The 18,704-nt window shown below is 42.3% G+C and overlaps 1 protein-coding gene and 1 long non-coding RNA gene across 4 annotated transcripts in view; one reads left to right on the forward strand and one right to left on the reverse strand.

Annotated features, from left to right (window-relative positions):
• Positions 1-18,704, reverse strand: part of syt7a (synaptotagmin VIIa) — a 700,876-nt gene that overhangs the window by 498,628 nt on the left and 183,544 nt on the right. The gene's annotated exons all lie outside the window — the stretch shown is intronic.
• The window catches only part of LOC137327690 (uncharacterized), a 42,600-nt gene that overhangs the window by 13,176 nt on the left and 10,720 nt on the right, over positions 1-18,704 (forward strand). For 2 of the 3 annotated variants that reach the window (XR_010964514.1, XR_010964512.1), the window contains exons 2-4: positions 16,037-16,117; positions 17,457-17,571; positions 18,554-18,617. This is a non-coding gene — a long non-coding RNA (uncharacterized lncRNA). Of the gene's footprint in view, positions 1-16,036; positions 16,908-17,456; positions 17,572-18,553; positions 18,618-18,704 lie in introns of all 3 variants that reach the window. The other variant, XR_010964513.1, reaches the window with a different exon arrangement.

Genomic DNA, 18,704 nt, shown 5'->3' on the forward strand with positions numbered 1-18,704 from the left:
TCATACATAGATAATGGGCACTTGGGTGAGGTAATGAAGAGTACCATATGCTTGTATAACCATATCCTAGCAAGAATTCAATGCTGTCAGTAGTGGAAAGGAGCAGTGGAATTGGGCAAAGAAAAAAAATATATATACAGTGGTTGAAATTGTTACTTGGAAAAATGGAAATTTTCAAAATGGCTGCTTTAAATTATCTCAGTTAGATTCAAGACTGTAACTCATTCTGGTATCAATTTAGAGGTTTTTTTCTTAGTCGTTGAAACCTGACCCAGTCACCTGCACTATATGCACATATCACAAACATAAAATCTCTCTGACTGGATGTACATATAAAGAGAGCAGAGCAAACTCCAGCAGGTCTTACGTTAAAACTTTGGGGGTAACTTTAACCTAATTTGCCAGGCAGGAAACCCACGGGATCGGGTGGAATGCCAGTTTTATGGCCAGCCAGTAATGCTCTCCATTGACTTCAAGTTAAGGTTAAAATTGCCCTGTTTATCTTGGATTTACAACAGGTTAAAACATTGAGCCGGATTTTGCTTTGAAAACAACGACGAGGCTAGCCGTGCTCACTGTTATTTCTGTGCATCTGGTACAGTGACTGCACATACACTGTCAAACAGGAAATCTAGACTTTCCTCCACCAGATGCCCTGTGCTCCTCTGCATCTCGCCTGCTGACTCACCATTAAAATGAATGGAACGCGTGAAATTTCTCTACTGCCCTGATGGATACAAAGCAATCTCGCCAGAAGGCAAGACAAGTTTTTGTTTTAAGTCTAAGCAAACTTTTAACAACTGCCAAACAACCTCTATGGCACTGAAAATTTACTTTTACAAGAGTCTCATTCCTTCAGATTTGAATTATTGTTGGACATTTAAAAAAGTTTTTTTTAAAAAAAACTTTGTGTCTCTTTTATCTCTGTCTTTTAATTCAATATTCCCTACCCTCTCTATTTTGCTTTCTGTACCTGATCTGACATTGAATTCATTATTCTAACGTACACTTCCTGGTTCCGACTGTGTGGCTTATTGACATGCTTCAATCTGATTGGTTAAGGGGATATACAGTTGCTTGCCCCGTTCACACAGGTCCCAGATGCCCTGTAGAAGGCGCAGTGCTAGATTGAGGACCCCATGAGAGGAACTTGCCGTGCAAAAGCCCATGAAAAGTCTATGGGCAAGTCCAAGTCTACCAAACAGCAGGCACTATTCGTTCGCTGCTTACGGGCCATTACAGGATGAAACACTTCAGGAGACTGTTTAAACTAAATAGTTAAGTTGTAAACCTGGGTGAAAGAGGCCACTCAGCAGTATTGAAATGTTTCAAGTGCATTACATACTAAGATAACAACAATGACATCCAGCAAGACACAGAACAATGGTCATCCAAGAGGGACAAAACAATAATATAAACTAGAATTAAAATTTCCTGGTAATTAGCTTTAGGTTTCCCAATAAACCTACAGCAGGAATTCACAATTGTTAAACCATTGGTGTAATTGTCATCATGCATCACAGATTTATTTCAGATTTTATTTACTCCTTGTTATCATAGAATCATAGAATGATGCAGCACAGTAGGCGGCCATTTGGCCCATCGTGCCTGTGCCGACTCTTTGGTAGAGCTATCCAATTAGTTCCACTCCTCTGCTCTTTCCCCATAGTCCTGTAATTTTTTTCCATTCAAGTATTTATCCAATTCCTTTTTGAAAGTTACTATTGAATCTGCTTCCACCAGCCTTTCAGGCAGTGCATTCCAGATCATTACAACTCGCTGTATTAAAAAATGCTTCCTCACATCACCTCTGCTTCTTTTGCCAATCATCTTAATTCTGTATCCTCTGGTTACTGACCATTCTGCCACTGGAAACAGTTTCCCCTTATTTACTCTTTCGAAACCCTTCATTTTGAACACCTCTGTTAAATCTCCCCTTAAGCTTCTCTGCTCTACGGAGAACAATCCGAGCTTCTCCAGTCTGTCCACATAACTGAATACCCTCATCCCTGGTACCATTCTAGTAAATCTCTTCAGCACTGTCTCCAAGGCCTTGACTTCCTTCCTAAAGTGTGGTGCCCAGAGTTGAACTCAATACTCCAGCTGAGGCCTAACCAGTGTTTTATAAAGGTTTAGCATAACTTCCCTGCTTTTGTATTCTATGCCTCTATTAATAAAGCCCAGGATCCCATATGCTTTTTGAACAGCCTTCTCAACTTGTCCTGCCACTTTCAAAGATTTGTGTATATGCACCCCCAGGTCTCTCTGTTCCTGTACCTCCTTTAAAATTGTACCATTTCCTCATTCTTCCTACCAAAATGTATCACTTCACACTTCTCTGCGTTAAGTTTCATTTACCATGTGTCTGCACATTTCACCAATCTATGTCCTCCGGAAGTCTGTTACTATCCTCCACATTGTTTTGTGTCATCTGCAAACTTTGAAATTATACCCTGTATACCCAAGTCCAGGACATTAAAATATATCAAAAAGAGCAGTGGTCCTAATATCGGCCCCTGGGAAACACCACTGTATACTTCCCTCCAGTCTGAAAATCAACTGTTCACCACTACTCTCTGCTTGCTACTCTTTAGCCAATTTTGTATCCACGCTGCCACTGTCCCTTTAATCCCATGGGCTTTAATTTTGCTTATTATGTGGTACTTTATCAAATGCCTTTTCAAAGTCCAGATACACATCAGCCGCACTACCCTCATCAATCCTCTTCGTGACTTCATCAAAGAACTTAATCAAGTTAGTCAAACACAATTTTTGCTTTTAAAAAATCCATGCTGACTTTCATTTATTAGCCCATACTTTTCCAAGTGCCAATTAATTTTGTCCTGGATTACTGTCTCTAAAAGTTTCCCCACCACCGATGTTAGGCTGACTGGCCTATAATTGCCGTGTTTATCCGTCTCCCCTTTTTTAAACATGGGTGCAACATTTGCAATCTCCAGTCCTCTGGTACCATCCCCATATCTATTAATTATAATATATAAAGGGATAAATAAGATCTGAAATAAAAGCAGAAAATGCCAGAAATGCATAGCGGGTATTGTCAGCATCTGAATCAGAAAGATACATTAATGCTGCGGGCAAATCATTCCTCATGGGGTTCACACCAGCAACATTAACCTTTCTCTTTCAGATGCTGATAAACCTGTTGCATGTTTTCCAGAATTTCTGTTTTTATTTCAGATCTCCAACAGTTACATCTTTTCTTCTTATCGCCAGTAAACTAAGTCTGTAATCTTACCTTGGATACGCCGATTTATAATGTCATCACAATCTTTGATTATAGAATCACAGAAAATTTATGGCACAGAAGGAGGCCATTCGGCCCATCGTGTCTGCGCCAGCCGAAAATGAGCCACCCAGCCTAATCCTATTTTCCAGCACTTGATCCGTAGCCATGTGGGTCACGGCACTTCAGGTGCATATTCAGGTACTTTTTCAATGAGTTGAGGGTTTTTGCCTCTACCACCCTTTCAGGCAGTGAGTTCCAGACCCCTACCACTCTCTGGGTGAAAAAATTTTTCCTCCACTCCCCTCTAATCCTTCTACCAATCACTTTAAATCCATGCCTCCTGGTTTTTGACCTCTTAAGGGAAAAAGGTCCTTCTCGTCCACTCTATCTAGGGCCCTCAATTTTATATACCGCAATTAAGTCACCCCTCAGCCTCCTCTGTTCCAAGGAAAACAACCCCAGCCTTTCTAATCTTTCCTCATAGCTAAAATTCTCCAGTCCTGACAACATCCTCGTAAATCTCCTCCGTACCCTCTCCAGAACAATCACATCTTTCCTGTAATGTGGTGACCAGAACTGTGTGCAGTACTCAAGCTGTGGCCTAACTAGTGTTTTATACAGTTCCAGCTTAACCTCCCTGCCCTTATATTCTATGTCTTGGCTAATAAAAGGAAAGCATTCCATATGCCTTCTTAACCAACTTATCTAGCTGTCCTGCTACCTTCAGGGATCAGTGAACATGCACTCCAAGGTCCCTCACTTCCTCTACACCTCATTATCCTCCCATTTATTCGCTTGCCTTGTTTGCCCTCCCCAAATGCATTACCTCACATTTTTTTGGATTAAATTCCATTTGCCACTTTTCTGCCCACCTGACCAGTCCATTGATATCTTCCTGCAGTCTACAGCTTTCTTCTTCACTATCAACCACAAGGCCAATTTTTGTATGATCTGCAAACTTCTTAATCATGCCCCCTACATTTAAGTCCAAATCATTAATATACACCACAAAAAGCAAGGGACCTAGTACTAAGCCCTGCGGAACCCCACTGGAAGCATCCTTCCAGTCACAAAAACACCTGCCGACCATTACGCTTTGCTTCCTGCCATTGAGCCAATTTTGGATCCAACTTGCCACTCTCCCTCGGATCCCATGGGCTTGTACTTCTTTGACCAGTCTGTCAGTGGGACCTTGTCAACAGCCTTGCTAAAATCCATGTAGACTATATCAAATGCATTACCCTCATCTACCCTCCTTGTTACCTCCTCAAAAAATTCACCCTCCTTGTTACCTCCTCAAAAAATTCACCCTCCTTGTTACCTCCTCAAAAAATTCAATCAAGTTAGTCAGACACGACATTCCCTTAACAAATCCATGCTGACTGTTCTTGATTAACCCATGCCTTTTTAAGTGACAGTTTATCCTGTCCCTTAGAATTGATTCCCATAATTTACCCACCACCGATGTTAGACTGACTGGCCTGTAATTACTCGGTCTATCCCTCGCTCCCTTTTTAAACAACGGTACAACGTTAGCAGTCCTCCAATCCTTCGGCACCATGCCAGTATCCAGTGAGGATTGGAAAATGGTGCTCAGAGCCTCCGCTATTTCCTCCCTTACTTATTTTAACAGCCTGGGATACCTTTCATCCGGCCCTGGTGATTTATCTACTTTCAAAGATGGCAACATTTAAACTGCTACAAGTGAGTAGCGAAATAACTCGATGTCGATTAGACCAATGCTGTACAATTATGCTCGAATATCTATTACTTTCTGATGTTTGCCAAGGTTAGCAATTACTCAAATACAGTTTGAAAAGTTTTGGCATGATTGCCATTATTAAGCTTACTGTGTCACAGACGAAAACTATTTCTTAGAGCTTGACTCACATGGCAACTAAAATTTGCTCTTTTTCTATAAACATGCAGCAGATCTACTATAAGCCCAACGACTCCCACAGCTACCTTGATTATACTTCCTCCCATTCGGCTTCCTATGAGGATACTATTCCATTCTCCCAGTTCCAAGACTCAGTCACATCTGTTCCGACGATGCCACCTTCCACATCAGTGTTTCCGAAATGTCGTCTTTTTCTTCAACTGAGGATTCCACTCCACTGTAGCTGACAGGGCCCTTGACTGTGTCCGCCCCATTTCCTGCACATCCGCCTTCACCCCTTCCCAGAACCACAATAAGGGTCCCCCTACTCCTCATCTTACACCCCACCAGCCTCCATATTCAACGGACCACCCCCCCCCCCCCGACAACCCCCATTTCCGCCACGATGCCATCACCAAACAAATCTAGAAATTTATCATCTTTTGTGTAAAAAAGCTCCTTCTGGTTTTCGATTTCGCTCATTTATATTTATGCTCTCTGATTCAATGTCATGCTTTGTTGTAAAGTAATATTTAGGATTTACCTTGCCTAAGCAATATATTATACACTTCAACAAGGTTCTCCCTTAACTGTCTCCTGTCTAGGCAATAGAGCAGGAGCTTTTTTTAAAAAAAAACCCTTTCCTGATCTATTTTTTCAAATTTAAGGGGCAGAACTGTCTTTGATTCTTATTTTGTCATGTAATTGCAGATGTAGTTATAACGGATATGCTGGCTGCCAGTTTGTTACAGGATTCAAGTATCTGCGCCTGTATAATTGTTTATCTTTTTCCATCTTCTGGTAGTGCTATCTTTAATTATTTATATTTATGAGTTTTTTATGCAGATGATTTACTCACCTATCAACCAGCCTACTCCTTAGTACTTAAACTCCGTATACTTCCATGCAACATCTATATTCACACTGGATTTAATCCATGTACATTATTTATATTGTTAACCATGTTCATTTTGTTCCCTGCCTGTATTCTACTCTGGTCTGCACATGGCACTTTTGCAGTCTATTTCTCCACATTTTTCATGCACAGGTATGCTTCTGTGTAAATAGGGTGTTTTTAGGTTGCTTCTAACCTCCTTGCCCTAGATTATTTCAGTTCTTGTTATCTTAGATTACTTTCATGGGCTAATCACAACCACTCATACCTTCAAGAGTGTTTCTCCTTGCCTCTAGATCTAGGCAAGCATTTGGTAACATGCCTAGGAAAAGCAACATTAGAGGGAAAAAAAGATAATTTTTGTCAGTGTGCAAGAAGAACTTGCTTCTATATACCCCTTCCTGCCCTCAGGACATCCCGTTGTGTTTTACAGTCAATTAATTACTTTTGAAGTTTAGTTATTGTTGTTTCATAGACAAACAAAGGATTATTGTTGGCCAGGACACCGGCATAACTACCCGCTCTTCAAATGGCATCATGAGATCTTTTATATCCATTTGGATAGTCAGACGGAGCCTTGGTTTGACAACTCATCAAAAGGTACCACCTCCAACAATGCAGCATTCCCTCAGTACTGCACTAAAATGTCAGCCTAAATTATGCGCTCAAGTCTTCCAGTGGAAACTTTCAAGATGGGGGTCTCTCCCAGAGTGCACCATCCGTGCTCTATTTCCTGCATTTGTGCATGTGCGTGAGAGACTCATACAAACATTCTTCCAGTCTGCTCCATCTGTGAGGTGTTTCTTTGTTTGTATGTTCTATTTCTTACACGTTATTGCGTGAAAGACTCTCTCCCAGTTTGCTCCATGTGCTCTATGTTTTGGGTGTCTAGCATCCTTCCAGTCTGCTCCATCTGTGAGCTATTTCATATCTGTGATTTCTCCCCTTGCCGGTCTCCCTATCTGTACTCTACTTGGGGTACGTGGGTGGGTGCGTGTATACACGTGGCCCTCTATCTGTATGTGTTTGTATAGGGCATGCTCGGATTTGTCTCTGTATTGCATTCTATCATCTGTATGTATTGAGGGTGCCCATTTTAGTCTGTCACGCTCTCTGTGCTTTATTCTGCATGCATTGAACCCCCTCTATCCTAGTGGAACAGATTTGTGATTTGCATGCTAGATCCAATTAATTTTGCCAGTTCTTTGTGCTTATTTCATATGAATCGCAACCCCAGTATCACTTTTATTAGTCATGACTTAATATGTCTAATGCCACATTGTGTTAATATAATAAATAGGAGATATTTTAATGAACTAGCTTTAATATGAATCTCCAAATTATAATGTGATTGTAGCTTCTTGTATTACTTATAAATGATAGATGAGGTACAATTCTTCCCTCTCCTAATAAAACAGAATTTTACTATGAGGTACATATTGGATGTTTCCCTTTTTTTAAACCTAATTCCATCTCAATATAGTTGACCGTTTCACATTCTCTTAATGCAATTATTTTAATGTTACTTCCATATCATAGAAGTTATATTTCCCACGTTCTGTTAACTGTTTAAAATAGTCAGCGGTGGCTCAGTGGTAGCATTCTCGCCTCAGTCAGAAGATTGTGGGTTGAAGCTCCACTCCAGAGGCATGAGCACAAAATCTAGCAGACACTTCAGTGCAGTACTGAAGGAGCACTGCACTGTTGGAGGTGTCGTCTTTCAGATGAGACGTTAAACAAAGATCCCGTCTGCCCTCTCAGGTGGATATAAGAACATGAGAACATAAGAATTAGGAGCAGGAGTAGGCCATATGGCCCCTCGAGCCTGTTCCGCCATTCAATAAGATCATGGCTGATTTTCAACCTCAACTCCACTTTCCCGCCCATTCCCCATATCCCTTGATTCCCCTAGAGTCCAAAAATTTATCTGTCTCAGCCTTGAATATACTCAAAGACTCAGCATCCAGAGCCCTTTGGGGTGGAGAATTCCAAAGATTCACAACCCTCTGAGTGAAGAAATTCCTCCTCATCTCAGTCTTAAATGGCTGACCCCTTATGCTGCTACTATGCCCTCTACTTCTAGACTCTCCAGCCAGGGGAAACAACCTCTCAGCATCTACTTATTTGGTGCTACAAATTATTACAAGGTACACAATCAAAAATTAAAATGGTCTCTTCCTTGAGTTATTTATATCAGACTATTTTAGAAAAAGTAAACGAAACAACTTGCATTTATATCGCACCTTTCACAACTTCAGGACTTCCCAAAGCGCCTACCCTGTCAAGCCCTCTTAGAATCTTATAAGTTTCAATGAGATCAACTCTCATTCTTTTAAACTCCAGAGAGTAACGGCCCATTCTACTCAACCTCTCCTCATAGGTCAACCCTCTCATCCCAGGAATTAATCTAGTGAACCTTCGTTGCACCACCTCTAAGGCAAGTATATCCTTCCTCAGATAAGGAGACCAAAACTGTACACAGTAGTCCAGGTGAGGTCTCACCAAAGCCCTGTACAATAGTAAGACTTCCTTACTTTTGTATTCCAACTCCCTTGCAATAAAGGCCAACATGCCATTTGCCTTCCTAATTGCTTACCATACCTGCATACTCATTTTTTGTGTTTCTTGTACCAGGACACCCAAGTCTCTCTAGACACCAACATTTAATAGTTTCTCACCATTTAAAAAGTATTCCGTTTTTCTATTCTTGCTACCGAAGTGAATAACTTCGCATTTCCCCACATTATACTCCATCTGCCACCTTCTTGCCCACTTAACCTGTCTTTATCCCTTTGCTGACTGTTTGCGTCCTCCTCACAACTTACTTTCCCATCTAGCTTTGTATCATCAGCAAACTTGGATATGCTACACTCAGTCCCTTCAACCAAGTCATTAATATAGATTGTAAATGGCTGAAGCCCAAGCACCGATCCATGCGGTACCCCACTAGTTACAGCCTGCCAACCTGAAAATGACCCATTTATCCTTATTCTGTTTTCTGTCTGTTAACCAATCCTCTATCCATACTAATATATTACCCCCAACCCCATGAGCCCTCAACTTGCCTAGCAACCTTTACACAAGACAGAAATGAACCCATGACACTGTTCGAAGAGCAGGGGATTTAGGATGTTCTGGCCAAGATTTATCCCTCATCAGACATTAAAAACAGATTATCTGGTCATTATCACATTGCTGTTTGTGGGACCTTGCTGTGCGCAAATTGACTGCTGTGTTTCCTACATTACAAAAGTGACTACACTTCAAAATTGGCTGTAAAGCGCTTTGGGAAGTCCTGAGGTTGTGAAAGGCGCGATATAAATGCAAGTTGTATCGTTTACTTTTTCTTAAATAGTCTGATAAGGAAGAGACCATTTTAATTATTGATTGTGTACCTTGTAATAATTTGTAGCACCAAATAAGCAGTAGAAAAAGTATCAGCTTGACTCAGGTAGTAATGTTTAGCCTCTGAGTCAGAAGGTTGTGGGATTAAACCCATTCCAGAACTTGAGCAAATAACTTAAGTGGACATACCAGTGCAATACTGAGGGATTGCTGCATTGCTGGAGGTGGTGCCTTCAGATGAAATGTTAAACCGAGGTCATGTCTGCCTATTCCACTGGACGTTAAACAGCACTATTCGAGCAAGGAGTTCTCCCAGTGTCCTGGCCAATACAGATCAAGTGGTTATTCATCTAATTGCTGTCTGTGGGAATTTGCTGTGTGCAAGTCACTGCATCTATGGAAGGAATTTATGCTAGACCTTTATAAATCACTGGTTAGGCCTCACCTGGAGTAGTGTGTTCAATTCTGGGCACTACACTTTAGGAAGGATGCCAAGGCGTTGGAGGGGGTGCAGAGGAGATTTACAAGAATGGTGGACAGAATGAGTGACTTCAATTACGTGGTGAGACTAAAGAAGTTGGGATTGTTTTTTTTTAATTCATTCATGGGATGTAGGCGTCGCTGGCGAGGCCAGCATTTATTGCCCATCCCTAATTGCCTTTGAGAAGGTGGCAGTGAGCCGCCTTCTTGAACCGCTGCAGTCCGTGTGGTGAAGGTTCTCCCACAGTGCTGTTAGGAAGGGAGTTCCTGGATTTTGACCCAGCGACGATGAAGGAACGGCAATGGTTATGCCGTTGAATGTCAAGGGGAGGTGGTTAGACTCTCACTTGTTGGAGATGGTCATTGCCTGGCACTTGTCTGGCGCGAATGTTACTTGCCACTTCTGAGCCCAAGCCTGGATGTTGTCCAGGTCTTGTAGCATGCGGGTACGGACTGCTTCATTATCTGAGGGGTTGCGAATGGATTGTTCTCCTAAGAGCAGAGAAGGTTAAGAGGAGATTTGATAGAGGTGTTCAAAATCATGAATGATTTTGACAGTGTAAATAAGGAGAAACTATTTCCAGTGGAAGAAGGGTCAGTAACCAGAGCACACAGATTTACGATAATTGGCAAAAAGAACCAGAGGTGAAATGAGGGGGGAAAAAATTTACACAGCGAGTTATGATGATCTGAAATGCACTGCTTGAAAGGATGGTGGAAGCAGATTCAATAGTTAGTTTCAAAAGGGAATTGAATACTTGAGGGGGAGAAAATTGCAGGTCTATGAGGAAAGAGCAGGGGAATGGCACTAATTGGATAGCTCTTTCAAAGATTCAAGATTTTAAGGCAATCCATTATATACACAAGAGGTTTCGGACCTTTGAGAGTCGTGGTACATACATTTCAGTATTGTTTCTGGAAAGCAATTCACAATGTGGTGTTTTACATTTGATTATTTTTTTTCAGTCTTTCCCCTCCACCCCCTTGCCAAAGATAATAGATCCAGCAGCATCAAACTGGTGCATTGCTATTAGCATTACTTGCTGCTCTGCTCCAACTTTTCTAGTGCTGTGATATTTCAATGGCAACTTTCCATCACAATTCTCCACTTCAGTTTGGATCCAACTGACGTTCTTAAACCAGAGATAGCCCAGAAGATAGATACAGGGAGTAATGGTTTAAAATTAGGAGCAGCGGGAGCTAGAACTGAATTTGGGAGGGAAGAGTTGCCAATTAAATATCTGAGTTTTGGGGAGCAACAGTGACAGGAATTGTGCTGGTGAAAATGAGAATGAACGTAGAGAAAATGTATTTCAGAACCTCAGCTGGAAAGAGGCTGAAAATTTGTGGTGGTGGTGGTGGGGGCGAAAAGGAAAGGAGTTTTGTCCTTTTGACCCTCATCTTATGTGAGGGGCATTGACTTTTTTGGATGTGGGGGATTTTAAGTGGAATTTTTGGTGGTCACCTTACACATTCGTCAGCAAAGCCATAGCATACTATGTGTACTCCCTTGCCTTGTTTGTCCTTCCCCAAATGCATTACCTCACACTTCTCCGGATTGAATTCCATTTTGCCACTTTTCTGCCCACCTGACCATCCATTGATATCTTCCTGCAGTCTAAAGCATTCCTCCTCACTATCAACCACATGGCCATTTTTGTTGTAACATCCGCAAACTTCTTAATCATGCCCCCTACATTTAAGTCCAAATCATTGATATTGATGAAGTCCCATCTTCAAACTAAGGACACCATGCAACGTGTTGTGTGGCACTTCCACCGTGCTAAATGGAATAAATTCAGAACAGATCGAGCAGCTCAAAACTGGGCTTCCATAAGACGCTGTGGGTCAACATCAGCAGCAGCAGAATTGTGTATTCCAGCACAACCTGTAACCTCATGGCCTGGCATATTCCTCACTCTACCATTGCAAACAAGCCAGGGAATCAACTCTGGTTCAATGAGGAATGTAGAAGAGCATGCCAGGAGCAGCACCAGGTGTACCTAAAAATGAGGTGCCAACCTGGTGAAGCTACAACACAGGCCTACATGCATGCGAAACAGCAGAAGCAACAGGCTATAGACACAGCTAAGCGATTCCACAACCAACAGATCAAAGCTCTGCAGTCCTGCCTCATCCAGTTGTGAATGGTGGTGGACAATTAAACAACTAACGGGAGGAGGAGGCTCTGTAAACATCCCCATCCTCAATCATGGCGGAGTCCAGCACGTGAGTGCAAAAGACAAGGCTAAAGAGTATGCAACCATTTTCAGCCAGAAGTGCCAAGTGGATGATCCATCATGGCCTCCTCCAGATATCCCCACCATCACAGAAGCCAGTCTTCAGCCAATTCGATTCACTCCACATGATATCAAGAAACGGCCGAGTGCACTGGATACAGCAAAGGCTATGGGCCCCGACAGCATCCCGGCTGTAGCACTGAAGACTTGTGCTCCAGAACTAGCCGCGCCTCTAGCCAAACTGTTCCAGTACAGCTACAACACTGGCATTTACCCAACAATGTGGAAAATTGCCTAGGTATGTCCTGTCCACAAAAAGCAGGACAAATCCAATCCGGCCAATTACCGCCCCATCAGTCTACTCTTAATCATCAGCAAAGTGACGGAAGGTGTCGTCGACAGTGCTATCAAGCGGCACTTACTCACCAATAACCTGCTCACCGATGCTCAGTTTGGGTTCCGCCAGGACCACTCGGCTCCAGACCTCATTAAAGCCTTGGCCCAAACATGGACAAAAGAGCTGAATTCCAGAGGTGAGGTGAGAGTAACTGCCCTTGACATTAAGGCAGCATTTGACCGAGTGTGGCACCAAGGAGCCCTAGTAAAAATTGAAGTCAATGGGAATCAGGGAGAAAACTCTCCAGTGGCTGGAGTCATACCTAGCACAAAGGAAGATGGCACTGGTTGTTGGAGGCCAATCATCTCAGCCCCAGGACACTGCTGCAGGAGTTCTTCAGGGCAGTGTCCTAGGTCCAACCATCTTCAGCTGCTTCATCAATGACCTTCCCTCCATCATAAGGTCAGAAATGGGGATGTTCACTGATGATTGCACAGTGTGCAGTTCCATTCGCAACCCCTCAGATAATGAGGCAATCCGTGCCCGCATGCAACAAGACCTGGACAACATCCAGGCATCGGCCGATAAGTGGCAAGTAACATTCGCGCCAAACAAGTGCCAGGCAATGACCATCTCCAACAAGAGAGAGTCCAACCACTTCCCCTTGACATTCAACAGCATTACCATCGCCGAATCCCCCATCAACATCCTGGGGGTCACCATTGACCAGAAAGTTAACTGGACCAGCCACATAAACACTGTGGCTACAACAGCAGGTCAGAGGCTGGGTATTCTGTGGCGAGTGACTCACCTCCTGACTCCCCAAAGCCTTTCCACCATCTACAAGGCACAAGTCAGGAGTGTGATGGAATACTCTCCACTTGCCTGGATGCGTGCAGCTCCAAAAACACTCGCGAAGCTCGACACCATCCAGGTTAAAGCAGCCCGCTTGATTGGCACCCCATTCGCCACCCTAAACATTCACTCCCTTCACCACCGGCGCACAGTGGCTACAGTGTGTACCATCCACAGGATGCACTGCAGCAACTCGCCAAGGCTTCTTCGACAGCACCTCACAAACCTGTGACCTCTACCAACTAGAAAGACCAGGGCAGCAGACACATGGGAACAACACCACCTGCATATTCCCCTCCAAGTCACACACCATCCCAACTTGGAAATATATCACCGATCCTTCATCGTCACTGGGTCAAAATCCTGGAACTCCCTACTTAACAGCACTGTGGGAGAACCTTCACCACACGGACTGCAGGGGTTCAAGAAGGTGGCTCACCACCACCTTCTCAAGGGCAATTAGGGATGGGCAATAAATGCTGACCTTGCCAGCGACGCCCACATCCCATGAACAAATTAAAAAAAAACTCTAACAGATTTGTCAAACACGATTCCCCTTTCATAAAACCGTGTTGACTCTGCCTAATCATATTATGATTTTCTAAATGTCCTGTTACTATGTCTTTAATAGATACTAACATTTTCCCGACTACTGATGTCAGGCTAACTGGCCGATAGTTCCCTGTTTTCTCTCTCCCTCCTTTCCTGAATAGCGGGGTAACATTTGCTACCTTCCAATCAATGGGGACCATTCTTTTTCTTTGTATATCTATATTAATATCTTTAATATTAACCATTCTTATCCCCTTAAGCAACCGACTCCCCCCCACCCAACACCCTCCACCCCCTCATTGTAGAATATCATTTCCCTTACCAGCAACACTAATTTATCAAACCTGTTCAAGGTCTTGTCTTGGTGCCCTGGCCAACATTCCTTCTTCCAATACCATCTCCAAAAACAGATTAACTGGCTATTCAAGACATTGCTGTTTGTGAGATTTTGCTGTACAAAAAACAGCTGACATCTTTGCCTTGAAAAGTAATTTATTGTATGTGAAGCACTTTGAGATGCTACAGCGATGTAATTTGGTGCTATATAAATGCAAGGACTGTTGTATAATAAAAACTGTGATGAGAGTTGAAGGCTGCAATTCAATCTTTCAGTTTCTTCTATTTTTCATGATATTAACCGTCACCATTCCTTGCCTGAATTACTCCATTGTAAAACCCTCCATGGTGTCCATTATTCAGTTCACAATCTTACTATGAGCTATAAATGTAATTATTGTAGCTCAGATTAATTTTAGTTGTGTCTTTAGAAGCTAGTACACAGTGCTATTGTGTGAATGGGTATTTTGTTTGCAACAGGGATAATCATAAGTTTATTTAGTTAAGTGGTCTTTTCTGCTCTACCAGCTGCTTTTGCAAATTATCTTCTACCTCAGTAAATTATGCTGTTAAAAGGAAGAGGAAAGAAAAAATAAATTGAAAACCCCATGATCGCACAGTTATCAACTTTTCAGGAATACAGAAGTGTTTAGACACAAAGTTTCGGATGCCATAATGGAACCTGAAGCTTTATTTCTTTCCATTCCGAATCTAATCAAATCTTTTATTGGGATGTATACAAGCAGGCTGACAGCCTGAAGGTAGAACCAGACTTGCATGTCAGAATCTATTTGCAACAATGTCCAGGTTTCTGATACTGACAGGAATTAACTTTTTTCCTTACTTACTGTTGAAGTGAAGAAGAAAGACTTGCATTTATAGAACACCTTTATCGCATCTTTCAGAAATCTCCCAAAGCACTTCACAGTAAGTTATCTTGAAGTGCAGTGACCATTGTTTTGCAAGTCTCAAGTTCCATCTTGCCAAGCACAACTTTAATTTTTACTCTGATCAACAAACATATTTGCTGTCTCCATTAAGGAAGTGATAGAAAGCAATATGATGCCCTAATTGAAACAAGGGGCGTTTGCTTATCTCCTCCTGAATTGCTGTAGGTGATGCATCAGGATTTCATCTGAAGCCTCCTTTGAAGTTACATGTCAACATGTTTCAAATGATCAAATCAAAATGACCTGCAAGTCAATTTCAGTCACTCTGCCGTTTCTATGATATTGGTAATACCTTTTCCTGCATTATTCATACTAATGCATTATTTCAGTCGGTCTGCCTCGACAGAGTTTCATCAAAATATCACAAATAAATGTTTCAATACAATTGTCAACTCTAATAGATATCAGAACCAGGCAGGTCTGCAATACTCCAGGTCACTGTTAGTGATTTATCGAGACAATGTTCTATACTGCTAAGCGGCATGGTTTCATCTGGTTAAACTCCAACAGTACCCTGCACACACTCAAGGTTCCCAAGCCTTAGCTCCGCCAACTTGCACCTAAGCTCTCTGGATTTGGGTAAGTGGGATGTATCCCAATGGGAAGAGTGTGCACCTTCTAGATTGGACAATAAGAAACCTTACATGCAGGTACAGATTTTTCAGTAACTTATTTTGGGGTCTCAAACATCATGAAGGGATTCCACACGTGCCAGACACCCGACTGACCAAAAAATAAGAAGCTGTCTTGTACGCAGCAGTAGAATAGTCAGTGCTCAGTGGAATAAAATGTCCTGGTTTCTAGGGAGACATGTGGTCACAGGTTTTTATTCAGCACTTCCACTGTCTTGTACACGTGTCGCTTTATATGCAGATATATGCCATAGCTTCCCCTATTTTATTTATTTTCTTTCCTAGACCCGATGGAATAAATGGACAACTAATATTCATGGCTCTGCTAATGTTACTTTGTAACCAACCTCAAGAAAATACACAAAGGTGACTCACTGGATGATTTTTCCCTCTTCTTTCATGGAACTTCAACAATATGAGGAATTATGGACATGGACACTCACTTTTCCATGACACAGCAATATGTGTTTTTAATATGACTTTTGTGCATATGAACACAACCAAATAACGTGATCATCATGCATACAGTGGCATATCTAAGATTCGCAACTCAGTATACAACTCCACATTAAGGCTTAGAAATGCAATAAAGTTGATAGCCGGAACTGGATTATTAGATGCCTCATTAGTGAGCTCCCATCTAAAAGCACACTTAGAGCTGTATTTTCATACAAGTGCTCAAAAATAAGTAGATTGTTCCTTGGAGTATTAACAACTTGCACTTGCGCAGTACCCTCTAGTCAAGAGTAACTGCCCTGCACATCAAGGCAGTATTTGATCGCATATGGTACCAAGGTGCTCTCCCTAAATTAGGACAATGGGAGTTGAGGGGAAAACCTTCCAGTGGCTGGAATCATACCTGATACAAAAAAAATGATTGTGACTATTCAAGGCCAATTTCATACCTAAACATCATTGTAGGTGCACCATCAGCACAAGGCCTGCACCAGGTGAAGGAGGAGAATCACCAACCCCTTCTCAGGGCAACTAGCAATGGGCAATAAATGCAGTGCTGACAGCGTTACCCACATCCCAAGGACAAACAAAATCAGCATTTTACAGAAGGAGCAGCGAACAAGCAGAAAGTACTTCAAGGATAACCACAGGCATGATCAGAGGGCTCAGTTTTGAAGAGACATTTTGAAGGAATGAAGAGGTAGCAAACTTAGGAAGGAAATTCTGGAGTTTGGGGATAGGGTGGCTGGAGGCTCTGGTGGAGTAGGGGGAAGAGGTATTGCCTAACCAAGCTTGTCACACGTTCTTAAAAAAAATTGTGTGAACTCAAGATAAGTAATATTAATGCTGAACAGACCAGAAGGTGGGCTCCTCCTGGCCCCACGAGGAAACCTTGGGCCTTGTCAGCCCCGGGCTTCCCTCTCCCTCCCCCAATCGCAGACTTATCAACCCCCCAATCCATACTTACCTTACAGGGGACCATTTCACGTGGGGCCCCAGTGGCGGCCTGACCTCTCTCTTTATCCCTCCCCGTCCCCACCCACCATTTTTGGCTCACACCCACTGGCAGTGACGTCATTCCTGCTGGCTTTGGACATGAGTCAGAGGCGAGGCATGTAAATAGGGCCTGGGAGTTAAAATTTCACTTTGGTCCCATGCCCTTGATTCTGCCTGGAGTAAAAATCGACCTATAAAGATTGTAATTTGGTACCTATTGATACTAAACTTGGACCATTTTTGTGTTTTATAGACACCAAGAAGTGGATTTCAGATGCCTATGTTCATTTCACATTGGACCTCACAGCCAAGAGACAAAGGAGACCATCATCCCATCGGTTTGGGCTATATTTCAACCCAGGTCTGAGGTGAAAGCCCAGTGTCTAATCCATTGCACCACCCAGTAATCCATCTGGTCACATCTAGCGACAGAAAAACATGTTACTGCATCAGACTAAATGAACTGCAAAACATGGCTTTTTCTTTAAAAAAAAAGTGATTTTAAACAGATCACCTCCTCCTGATTTGCAGTGTAAGCTGTATATGGTCGCAGGAGAGAAGTTACCGATCACACTCGCTGCATGGTGCAAGTTTGCTGTCAGCCAACTGTCCAAAGCACATCCTTTCACTTACTTATAATGCCATGTTCAAGGCAGACATGCCCAGTTATTACATTTTCAGCAAAAATGCCTTGCCCCTGGCTAGCTGAGTGGGCATATATCAGAGAAGGATGTTCTGCTACAGCAGAACCACAGCATGATTTAAACACAGAAACCTCAGTAGCACATTAAAATTGGTGATTCTCATGAGTGAGCGTGGACTGTTTGTCCTCAACTTACAGAAGAACAGAAATCCTAGCTCATTTTTCAAGGGTTTGTTTTTCACATAAATACAATTTTCTTAAAACAGCTGGACATTCCTAGGAATATTTAATTGACTTCAACCTTTAATTCTGCCTATGCAACAAATTATCTCTACAATGGTATTCACCAATTTCTGAATCATTTTTGTTATAAGATACTTCAAAGAACATCAAGGCAGTAGGACTGATGACAATTGAATTTGCAGCTATGCAGGAGTCAGATTTTCAACCTGACCCTTCAATGGGGATGGCCCTTCCACAGGGTCAACCTGTGCTACTTCAATGGGGCACTAATGCAAGATTAAAAGCTTCCCATCAATGGGGTATTAATGGTAAAATCAATTTCCTCTGTCTTTAATGGTGCATTAATAGATTGGTCAGTGGTTAATTTTTAATTTGATTTCTACAAAATCTGAAGAGCTTGAAACAAAGCTTATATTTTAAAAATAAATATATAATTTCTGCTCTCTATTTTTCCCTCCTCTAAGACTCCAAGCACCATTCCCCTGGTTCAGGAAAAGGACTGCAGTCCTCTCAGATCTTTGCAAACAGGTTGGTTCATTTTATCTTGCCTCTGGAGTTTTGTGGGGGCGGGGGAAGAAAATCTTTGTTGTGGTAGGTCTCCATGGGACCAGCAAA

Source organism: Heptranchias perlo, chromosome 12 (assembly GCF_035084215.1).
Source record: "Heptranchias perlo isolate sHepPer1 chromosome 12, sHepPer1.hap1, whole genome shotgun sequence".
Lineage (NCBI taxonomy): Eukaryota > Metazoa > Chordata > Chondrichthyes > Hexanchiformes > Hexanchidae > Heptranchias > Heptranchias perlo.